The following is a 10,166-nucleotide window of genomic DNA, read 5'->3' as shown; positions in this document are numbered from 1 at the left end:
ACCTATATCCCCCCACTAGAATCCCCATATTTTAATGAAGACAGCTTCTCCATCCTGGAGGGAGAAATCAATCATTTCCAGGCCCAGGGACATGAGTCTGTGGCGACCTAAATGCCAGAACCGGACAAGAACCTGACACCCTCAGCACACAGGGGACAAACATCTGCCTGGAGGTGACAGCATCCCCTCCCACATATGCCCCCTAGGCACAACTATGACAACATAACCAACAAAAAGGGTCACAACTCCTGCAGCTCTGTCGCACGCTGGGTATGTACATAGTCAACGGTAGGCTTCGAGGGGACTCCTATGGTAGATACACCTATAGCTCATCTCTGGCAGTAGTACTGTAGACTACTTTATCACTGACCTCAACCCAGAATCTCTCAGAGCGTTCACAGTCAGTCCACTAACACCCCTATCAGACCACAGCAAAATCACAGTCTACTTAAACAGAGCAATACTCAACCACGAGGCATCAAAGCCAAAGGAACTGAGTAACATTAAGAAATGCTATAGGTGGAAGGAATGCAGTTTGGAAACCTACCAAAAACAATTAGGCAACAACAAATTCAATCCCTTTTAGACAATTTCCTGGGTAAAACGAGCCACTGTAATAGTGAAGGTGTAAACTTGGCAGTAGAAAATCTTAACAGTATATTTGACCTCTCAGCTTCCCTATCAAATCTAAAAATCTCAAATAGAAAACCGAAGAAAATTAACAATAATGACAAATGGTTTGATGAGGAATGCAAAAATCTAAGAAAGAAATTGAGAAACCTGTCCAACCAAAAACATAGAGACCCGGAAAACCTGAGTCTACGCCTTCACTATGGTGAATCACTAAAACAATACAGAAACACACTACGGAAAAAGAAGGAACAGCATGTCAGAAATCAGCTCAATGCAATTGAAGAATCCATAGACTCTAACCACTTCTGGGAAAATTGGAAAACACTAAACAAACAACAACACGAAGAATTATCTATCCAAAATGGAGATGTCTGGGTAAACCACTTCTCCAATCTTTTTGGTTCTATAACAAAGAACAAAGAGCAAAAACATATACATGATCAACTACAGATCTTAGAATCAACTATTAAAGACTACCAGAACCCACTGGATTCTCCAATTACATTGAATGAGTTACAGGACAAAATAAAAACCCTCCAACCCAAAAAGGCCTGTGGTGTCGATGGTATCCTCAATGAAATGATCAAATATACAGACAACAAATTCCAACTGGCTATACTAAAACTCTTTAACATCATACTTAGCTCTGGCATCTTCCCCAATATTTGGAACCAAGGACTGATCACCCCAATCCACAAAAGTGGAGACAAATTTGACCCCAATAACTACCGTGGAATATGTGTCAACAGTAACCTTGGGAAAATCCTCTGCATTATTATTAACAGCAGACTCGTACATTTCCTCAATGAAAACAATGTACTGAGCAAATGTCAAATTGGCTTTTTACCAAATTACCGTACAACAGACCATGTATTCACCCTGCACACCTTAATTGACAACCAAACAAACCAAAACAAAGGCAAAGTCTTCTCATGCTTTGTTGATTTCAAAAGCCTTCGACTCAATTTGGCATGAGGGTCTGCTATACAAACTGATGGAAAGTGGTGTTGGGGGTAAAACATATGACATTATAAAATCCATGTACACAAACAACAAGTGTGCGGTTAAAATTGGCAAAAACACACACATTTCTTCACACAGGGTCGTGGGGTTAGACAGGGATGCAGCTTAAGCCCCACCCTCTTCAACATATATATCAACGAACTGGCGCGGGCACTAGAAAAGTCTGCAGCACCCGGCCTCCCCTGCTAGAATCCGAAGTCAAATGTCTGTTGTTTGCTGATGATCTGGTGCTTCTGTCACCAACCAAGGAGGGCCTACAGCAGCACCTAGATCTTATGCACAGATTCTGTCAGACCTGGGCCCTGACAGTAAATCTCAGTAAGACCAAAATAATGGTGTTCCAAAAAGGTCGAGTCACCAGGACCACAAATACAAATTCCATCTCGACACTGTTGCCCTAGAGCACACAAAAACTATACATACCTTGGCCTAAACATCAGCGCCACAGGTAACTTCCACAAAGGTGTGAACGATCTGAGAGACAAGGCAAGAAGGGCATTCTATGCCATCAAAAGAAACATAAATTTCAACATACCAATTAGGATTTGGCTAAAAATACTTGAATCAGTCATAGAGCCCATTGCCCTTTATGGTTGTGAGGTCTGGGGTCCGCTCACCAACCAAGACTTCACAAAATGGGACAAACACCAAATTGAGACTCTGCACGCAGAATTCTGCAAAATATCCTCCGTGTACAACGTAAACACCAAATAATGCATGCAGAGCAGAATTAGGCCGATACCCACTAATTATCAAAATCCAGAAAAGAGCCATTAAATTCTACAACCACCTAAAAGGAAGCGATTCACAAACCTTCCATAACAAAGCCATCACAAACAGAGAGATGAACCTGGAGAAGAGTCCCCTAAGCAAACTGGTCCTGGGGCTCTGTTCACAAACACAAACACACCCTACAGAGCCCCAGGACAACAGCACAATTAGACCCAACCAAATCATGAGAAAACAAAAAGATAATTACTTAACACATTGGAAAGAATTAACAAAAACAGAGCAAACTAGAATGCTATTTGGCCCTACACAGAGAGTACACAGCGGCAGAATACCTGACCACTGTGACTGACCCAAAATTAAGGAAAGCTTTGACTATGTACAGACTCAGTGAGCATAGCCTTGCTATTGAGAAAGGCCGCCGGGCAGACATGGCTCTCAAGAGAAGACAGGCTATGTGCTCACTGCCCACAAAATGAGGTGGAAACTGAGCTGCACTTCCTAACCTCCTGCCCAATGTATGACCATATTAGAGAGACATATTTCCCCAGATCACACAGATCCACAAAGAATTCGAAAACATATCCAATTTTGAAAACTCCCATACCTACTGGGTGAAATTCCACAGTGTGCCATCACAGCAGCAAGATTTGTGACCTGTTGCCACGAGAAAAGGGCAACCAGTGAAGAACAAACACCATTGTAAATACAACCCATATTTATGCTTATTTATTTTATCTTGTGTCCTTTAATTATTTGTACATTGTGTATATATATATATATATATATATATATATATATATATATGTATATATATATATATATATACATTTGTAATGTCTTTACTGTTTTGAAACTGTTATATGTAATAATGTTTTTCACTTTATATATTCACATTTGTAATGTTGTCTACTGTTTTGAAACTGTTGTATGTGTAATGCTTACTGTTAATTTTGTTTTTTTCACTTTATATATTCACTTTGTATGTTGTCTACCTCACTTGTTTTTGGCAATGAGCCTGGGAGCCAATAAAGCCCTTGAATTGAATTGAATTGAATTGAGAGAGCCTGGGAGCGAGGGAGAGAGAGAGCCTGGGAGCGAGAGGAGAGAGAGCCTGGGAGCGCCTGGGAGCGAGAGAGAGAGAGCCTGGGAGCGAGAGAGAGAGCCTGGGAGCCAGAGAGAGAGAGCCTGGGAGCGAGAGAGAGAGAGAGAGCCTGGGAGCGAGAGAGAGAGAGAGAGAGCCTGGGAGCGAGAGGGAGAGAGAGAGCCTGGGAGCGAGAGAGGAGAGAGAGAGCCTGGGAGAGAGAGAGAGCCTGGGAGCGAGAGGAGGAGAGAGAGAGAGAGAGAGCCTGGGAGCGAGAGAGAGAGAGAGAGCCTGGGAGCGAGAGAGCCTGGGAGCGGGAGCAAGAGAGCCTGGGAGAGAGAGAGCCTGGGAGAGAGAGAGCCTGGGAGCGAGAGGGAGAGAGCCTGGGAGCGAGAGGGAGAGAGAGAGCCTGGGAGCGAGAGAGAGAGAGAGAGAGCCTGGGAGCCAGAGAGAGAGAGCCTGGGAGCGAGAGAGAGCCTGGGAGCGAGAGGGGAGAGAGAGAGCCTGGGAGCGAGAGAGCCTGAGAGAGCCTGGGAGCGAGAGAGAGAGAGAGCCTGGGAGCGAGAGAGAGAGAGCCTGGGAGCGAGAGAGAGAGAGCCTGGGAGCGAGAGAGAGAGAGAGCCTGGGAGCGAGAGAGAGAGAGAGCCTGGGAGCGAGAGGGAGAGAGAGAGCCTGGGAGCGAGAGAGAGAGAGAGCCTGGGAGCGAGAGAGAGAGAGAGCCTGGGAGCGAGAGAGAGAGAGAGCTGGGAGCGAGAGAGAGAGAGAGAGCCTGGGAGCGAGAGAGAGAGAGCCTGGGAGCGAGAGAGAGAGAGAGCCTGGGAGCGAGAGAGAGAGAGAGAGCCTGGGAGCGAGAGAGAGAGAGAGCCTGGGAGCGAGAGGGAGAGAGAGAGCCTGGGAGCGAGAGGGGAGAGAGAGAGAGCCTGGGAGCGAGAGAGAGAGAGAGCCTGGGAGCGAGAGGGAGAGAGAGAGCCTGGGAGCGAGAGGGAGAGAGAGAGCCTGGGAGCGAGAGGGAGAGAGAGAGCCTGGGAGCGAGAGGAGAGAGAGAGCCTGGGAGCGAGAGGGAGAGAGAGAGCCTGGGAGCGAGAGAGAGAGAGAGCCTGGGAGCGAGAGAGAGAGAGAGCCTGGGAGCGAGAGGGAGAGAGAGAGCCTGGGAGCGAGAGGGAGAGAGAGAGCCTGGGAGCGAGAGGGGGAGAGAGAGAGCCTGGGAGCGAGAGAGAGAGAGAGCCTGGGAGCGAGAGAGAGAGAGCCTGGGAGCGAGAGAGAGAGAGAGAGCTGGGAGCGAGAGGGGAGAGAGAGAGCCTGGGAGCGAGAGGGAGAGAGAGAGCCTGGGAGCGAGAGAGAGAGAGAGAGCCTGGGAGCGAGAGGGAGAGAGAGAGCCTGGGAGCGAGAGAGAGAGAGGGGAGAGAGCCTGGGAGCGAGAGAGAGCCTGTGAGCTATTAGAGGAGCCTGGGAGCGAGAGAGAGAGAGAGCCTGGGAGCTGGAGAGAGATAGCCTGGGAGCCGAGAGAGAGAGAGAGCCTGGGAGCGAGAGAGAGAGAGAGAGCCTGGGAGCGAGAGAGAGAGAGCCTGGGAGCGAGAGAGCCTGGGAGCCTCAGAGAGAGAGAGAGGAGCCTGGGGAGCGAGCCTGGGAGAGAGAGAGAGAGAGAGCCTGGGAGCGAGAGGAGCGAGAGAGCCTGGGAGCCAGAGAGAGAGAGAGCCTGGGAGCGAGAGGGAGAGAGAGAGAGCCTGGGGAGCGAGAGGGAGAGAGAGAGAGCCTGGGAGCGAGAGGGAGAGAGAGAGCCTGGGAGCGAGAGGAGAGAGAGCGCCTGGGAGCGAGAGAGCCTGGGAGAGAGAGAGGGAGAGAGAGAGCCTGGGAGCGAGAGCCTGGGAGCCTGAGGAGAGAGAGAGGGAGAGAGAGCGAGAGGGAGCGAGAGAGAGAGAGAGAGCCTGGGAGCGAGAGGGAGAGAGAGAGCCTGGGAGCGAGAGAGGGAGAGAGAGAGCCTGGGAGCGAGAGAGAGAGCCTGGGAGCGAGAGGGGAGAGAGGGAGCCTGGGAGCGAGAGGGAGAGAGGGAGCCTGAGCGAGAGAGAGAGAGAGCCTGGGAGCGAGAGAGAGAGCCAGAGCCTGGGAGCGAGAGAGCCTGGGAGCGAGAGGGAGAGAGAGAGCCTGGGAGCGAGGGGAGCGAGAGGGAGAGAGAGAGCCTGAGAGAGCCTGGGAGCCTGGAGAGAGCCTGGGAGAGGGAGAGAGAGAGCCTGGGAGCGAGAGGGAGAGAGAGAGCCTGGGAGCGAGAGGAGAGAGAGAGCCTGGGAGCGAGAGGAGAGAGAGAGCCTGGGAGCTGGGAGAGAGCCTGGGAGAGAGAGAGAGAGCCTGGGAGCGAGAGAGAGAGAGAGCCTGGGAGCGAGAGGGAGAGAGCCTGGGAGCGAGAGAGATAGCCTGGGAGCGAGAGAGCGAGAGGAGAGAGAGCGCCTGGGAGCGAGAGGGAGAGAGAGCCTGGGAGCGAGGAGAGAGAGCCCTGGGAGCGAGCGAGAGAGCCTGGGAGCGAGAGAGAGAGCCTGGGAGCGAGAGAGAGAGAGAGCCTGGGAGCGAGCGAGAGAGAGAGAGAGAGCCAATAAGAGAGAATTGAGAGAGAGAGCCTGGAGCCTGAGAGAGCGAGAGGGAGAGCCTGGGAGCGAGAGAGAGGGAGAGCCTGGGAGCGAGAGAGAGAGAGCCTGGGAGCGAGAGAGAGAGAGCCTGGGAGCGAGCGAGAGGGAGAGCCTGGGAGCGAGAGAGAGGGAGAGCCTGGGAGCGAGAGAGAGAGAGAGCCTGGGAGCGAGAGAGAGAGAGAGCCTGGGAGCGAGAGGAGAGAGAGAGCCTGGGAGCGAGAGAGAGAGAGAGCCTGGGAGAGAGCCTGGGAGCGAGAGGGAGAGAGAGCCTGGGAGGGAGAGAGAGAGCCTGGGAGCGAGAGGGAGAGAGAGAGCCTGGGAGCGAGAGAGAGAGAGCCTGGGAGCGAGGGAGAGAGAGCCTGGGAGCGAGGGAGAGAGAGAGCCTGGGAGCGAGAGAGAGAGAGAGCCTGGGAGCGAGGGAGAGAGAGAGCCTGGGAGCGAGGGCCTGGGAGAGAGCCTGGGAGCGAGAGAGCCTGAGAGCCTGGGAGCGAGAGAGCCTGGGAGCGAGGGAGTGAGAGAGCCTGGGAGCGAGAGGGAGAGAGAGAGCCTGGGAGCGAGAGGGAGAGAGCGAGGGAGCGAGAGGGAGAGAGAGAGCCTGGGAGAGAGAGGGGGAGAGAGGGGAGAGAGCCCTGGGAGCGAGAGGGAGAGAGAGAGCCTGGGAGCGAGAGGGAGAGAGCGCCGGGAGCGAGAGAGAGAGAGAGCCTGGGAGCGAGAGGGAGAGAGAGAGCCTGGGAGCCAGAGAGAGAGCCTGGGAGCGAGGGAGAGAGCCTGGGAGCCAGAGAGAGAGCCTGGGAGCGAGAGGGAGAGAGAGAGCCTGGGAGCGAGAGGGAGAGAGAGAGCCTGGGAGCGAGAGGGAGAGAGAGAGCCTGGGAGACCGAGAGAGACCGAGAGACACCGGGAGACCGAGAGAGACCGAGAGAGACCGAGAGAGACCGGGAGACCGAGAGAGACCGGGAGACAGAGAGCGAGCGAGAGAGACTGGGAGACTGAGAGCGGGAGACTGAGAGCGGGAGACTGAGAGCGGGAGACTGAGAGCGGGAGACTGAGAGCGGGAGACTGAGAGCGGGAGACTGAGAGGCGGGAGACTGAGAGGCGGGAGACTGAGAGGCGGGAGACTGAGAGGCGGGAGACTGAGAGGCGGGAGACTGAGAGCGAGAGAGGCGGGAGACTGAGAGCGAGAGAGGCGGGAGACTGAGAGCGAGAGAGGCGGGAGACTGAGAGCGAGAGAGGCGGGAGACTGAGAGCGAGAGAGGCGGGAGACTGAGAGCGAGAGAGGCGGGAGACTGAGAGCGAGAGAGACTGGGAGACTGAGAGAGACTGGGAGACTGAGAGAGACTGGGAGACTGAGAGAGACTGGGAGACTGAGAGAGACTGGGAGACTGAGAGAGACTGGGAGACTGAGAGAGACTGGGAGACTGAGAGAGACTGGGAGACTGGGAGAGACTGAGAGCGAGAGAGACTGAGAGCGAGAGAGACTGAGAGCGAGAGAGACTGAGAGCGAGAGAGAGACTGAGAGAGACTGGGAGACTGAGAGAGACTGGGAGACTGAGAGAGACTGGGAGACTGAGAGAGACTGGGAGACTGAGAGAGACTGGGAGACTGAGAGAGACTGGGAGACTGAGAGACTGAGAGAGACTGAGACTGAGAGAGGAGACTGGGAGACTGAGAGAGACTGGGAGACTGGGAGAGAGACTGGGAGACTGAGAGAGACTGGGAGACTGAGGGAGACTGAGAGAGACTGAGGAGACTGAGAGACTGGGAGACTGGGAGACTGAGAGAGACTGGGAGACTGAGAGAGACTGGACTGGGAGAGAGACAGAGAGACTGGAGACAGAGAGACTGGGAGACTGAGAGAGACTGGGAGACTGAGAGAGACTGGGAGACTGAGAGAGACTGGGAGACTGAGAGAGACTGGGAGAGAGAGAGACTGGGAGACTGAGAGAGACTGAGAGAGACTGAGGAGACTGAGAGAGACTGAGAGAGACTGGGAGACTGGAGAGACTGAGAGAGAGACTGGACAGAGACTGAGAGAGACTGGGAGACTGAGAGAGACTGGGAGACTGAGAGAGACTGGGAGACTGAGAGAGACTGAGACTGGGAGACTGAGACTGAGAGAGACTGGGAGACTGAGAGAGAGACTGGGAGACTGAGAGAGAGACTGGAGAGACTGAGAGAGACTGAGAGAGAGAGAGAGACCGAGACTGAGAGAGAGACAGAGACTGAGAGAGACTGAGAGAGACTGAGAGACTGAGAGGCGGGAGAGAGAGCGGGAGACTGAGAGCGGGAGACTGAGAGAGAGGGAGACTGAGAGCGGGAGACTGAGAGAGCGGGAGACTGAGAGCGGGAGACTGAGAGCGGGAGACTGAGAGAGAGGCGGGAGACTGAGAGCGGGAGACTGAGAGCCGGGAGACTGAGAGACGGGAGACTGAGAGCGAGAGAGGCGGGAGACTGAGAGCTGAGAGGCGGGAGACTGGAGACAGAGCGAGAGAGGCGGGAGACTGAGAGCGAGAGAGGCGGGAGACTGAGAGCTGAGAGAGGCGGGAGACTGAGAGCGAGAGAGGCGGGAGACTGAGAGCGAGAGAGGCGGGAGACTGAGACTGAGAGAGGCGGAGAGAGACTGAGAGACTGGGAGACTGAGAGAGAGACTGGGAGACTGAGACTGAGGAGACTGAGAGAGACTGGGAGACTGAGAGAGACTGGGAGACTGAGAGAGACTGGGAGACTGAGAGAGACTGGGAGAGAGAGACTGGGAGACTGAGAGAGACTGAGGAGACTGAGAGAGACTGGGAGACTGAGAGAGACTGGGAGACTGAGAGAGACTGGGAGACTGGAGAGAGACTGAGACTGAGAGACTGGGAGACTGAGAGAGAGGAGACTGGAGAGACTGAGAGAGACTGGGAGACTGAGAGAGACTGGGAGACTGAGAGAGACTGAGAGAGACTGAGAGAGACTGGGAGACTGAGAGAGAGACTGGGAGACTGAGAGAGACTGAGAGACTGAGAGACTGAGAGAGAGACTGAGAGGAGACTGAGAGAGACTGGGAGACAGAGAGACTGGGAGAGACTGAGAGAGAGACTGGGAGACTGAGAGAGACTGAGACTGAGAGACTGGAGAGAGACTGAGAGAGACTGGGAGAGAGAGAGACTGAGAGAGAGACTGAGAGAGACTGGAGACTGAGAGAGACTGAGAGAGACTGGGAGACTGAGAGAGACTGAGAGACTGAGAGAGACTGGGAGACTGAGAGAGACTGGGAGACTGAGAGAGACTGGGAGACTGAGAGAGACTGGGAGACTGAGAGAGACTGGGAGACTGAGAGAGACTGGGAGACTGAGAGAGACTGGGAGACTGAGAGAGACTGGGAGACTGAGAGAGACTGGGAGACTGAGAGAGACTGGGAGACTGAGAGAGACTGGGAGACTGAGAGAGACTGGGAGACTGAGAGAGACTGGGAGACTGAGAGAGAGACTGAGAGAGACTGAGAGACTGAGAGAGACTGGGAGACTGAGAGAGAGAGAGACTGGGAGACTGAGAGAGACTGGGAGACTGAGAGAGACTGGGAGACTGAGAGAGACTGGGAGACTGGGAGAGAGACTGGGAGACTGAGAGAGACTGGGAGACTGAGAGAGACTGAGAGCGAGAGAGACTGAGAGACAGAGACTGAGAGACTGGGAGACTGAGAGAGAGACTGGGAGACTGAGAGAGACTGGGAGACAGAGAGACTGGGAGACTGAGAGAGACTGGGAGACTGAGAGAGACTGGGAGACTGAGAGAGACTGAGAGAGACTGGGAGACTGAGAGAGACTGGGAGAGACTGGGAGACTGAGAGAGACTGGGAGACTGAGAGAGACTGGGAGACAGAGAGACTGGGAGACTGAGAGAGACTGGGAGACTGAGAGAGACTGGGAGACTGAGAGAGACTGGGAGACTGAGAGAGACTGGGAGACAGAGAGACTGGGAGACTGAGAGAGACTGGGAGACTGAGAGAGACTGGGAGACTGAGAGAGACTGGGAGACTGAGAGAGACTGGGAGACAGAGAGACTGAGAGAGACTGGGAGACTGAGAGAGAGAGAGACTGAGA

The sequence above is a fragment of the Oncorhynchus keta genome, unplaced genomic scaffold (genome assembly GCF_023373465.1).
Source record: "Oncorhynchus keta strain PuntledgeMale-10-30-2019 unplaced genomic scaffold, Oket_V2 Un_contig_5935_pilon_pilon, whole genome shotgun sequence".
NCBI lineage: Eukaryota > Metazoa > Chordata > Actinopteri > Salmoniformes > Salmonidae > Oncorhynchus > Oncorhynchus keta.
This window is presented reverse-complemented; position numbering follows the sequence as displayed.